The sequence below is a fragment of the Heterocephalus glaber genome, unplaced genomic scaffold (assembly GCF_053883595.1).
Source record: "Heterocephalus glaber isolate CG9 unplaced genomic scaffold, H.glaber_assembly_v1.0 deba00001481, whole genome shotgun sequence".
Lineage (NCBI taxonomy): Eukaryota > Metazoa > Chordata > Mammalia > Rodentia > Bathyergidae > Heterocephalus > Heterocephalus glaber.
Window position 1 is genome coordinate 5199806 of NW_028258317.1, and position 1428 is coordinate 5201233.

The 1428-nt window shown below is 43.5% G+C and overlaps 1 non-coding gene across 1 annotated transcript; it reads right to left on the reverse strand.

Moving 5' to 3' along the window:
- Positions 1 to 740: 740 nt before the first annotated feature.
- Positions 741 to 812, reverse strand: Trnaa-cgc (transfer RNA alanine (anticodon CGC)). The gene has a single exon. It is a non-coding gene; the product is annotated as a tRNA-Ala (tRNA).
- Between the last annotated feature and the right edge of the window lie 616 nt (positions 813 to 1428).

The window sequence follows — 1428 nt, forward strand, 5'->3', positions numbered from 1 at the left end:
CACTTCTTAAACAAGTCTCTGCAGAAATCAAGGCATGGATTCTGCAGCTAACAAGCCCACCTTGGAAGAACAAAATAATCATAACAATGAAAGGAGTATTGGAATATGAAATCAAAGATCAGAGACCTAGATCTGGCTTTTTGACTGTAGACAAAACATGACCTCTCTGAGGCTCTCTGGGGACCTGAATGTGTCCTACATGAATATTGTATAGACCCAAAAGAAGTTGCATGTGATGGAGCCCAGAGACACACCAGTATCATCAAAAAATAGAATAATAAAACTAGCTAGAGTTCAGGACTTACCAGGCCTTCAGATAGTTTAATTTTGTGCATGTATCTAAACAGTGCAACTCACAGAGTGCTAGGTCTAGAAGGTGCAAGGAAGGGCTGGTCCTGTCTCTCAGGTCAGATACACCAGATACACTCAGTTTCCAACTTCAGGCTCTAAGTCAGACAAAGGTAATCCTTTCTGTTGGTCATTTTCTTATCCTTTCACAACATAATATTTAGAACTAATTTATTTCCATTTCAGGGGCCTTGATTCCTCCCACTCTAGAGGCTTAATACAGCCATAATATTTAGTCATACCACCCAAAAAGAACAACTTATTTACAGTTGGTGAGATGTTTCCAACTTAGCATTCAGTTCAATTTCTTTTGTTGAAGTTGGATCCTGACTTTGTTGTACTAAAGCAGGCTGGTTGAGAGAAGCCAACCCTATTGAGTAAAGAAAGACACATGGAGGTGCTGGGGATTGAACCCAGGGCCTCATGCATGCGAAGCACATGCTCTACCACTGAGCTACACCCCCAGATGAGACTGATGAAGCTCAGATCCCTGATGGCAAAAATAGCTTGGCACTCTATCATCCACCCTGTTAGGGAGCTCAGCCAAGCTCCTGCTGTCTCCTGTGTTTGGATTGCTCCATTCAAATCTGACAGAGATGATGATGATCAAAATGAGCTTTGGACACTGCAGTCCAAACTCTTGGCAAAAGTCTCTGGCTCCTGCTTTTCTCTCAGCACTTGGCTTCTTTTCTGCTTGTTCTGCTTCCTGCTCTTGGCTTTATCTCTTCCCCAGGCCACATTTACTTCTTGAAGCCCATGGGAGTTGCAGCATGAATCAATGGAAAAAGCCTTTGTGCTTTTTCTGCAGTGGTGTCCCTGTTCATTCATATCTGCCTTTTTGGGTAATGATAGTACATTATAGACTTGGGTTACAGAACTCAGTTCTGAACCTCTCCATTTAGCTGACACTACCCAGGTCTGGGGGACAGTGACTTTCCCAAGAGTCACATCATATGTCTCAAGCACTCTAGAAGTTTATTTCTCTTCCTGTCCTTTCCCTCCCCTGAAATGAGTGAAATGTGTCTCTCTGGGTGCTCTTCTACTCCTCCAAGGTGGGATCTTGCCGAAGAGACTCAGGCC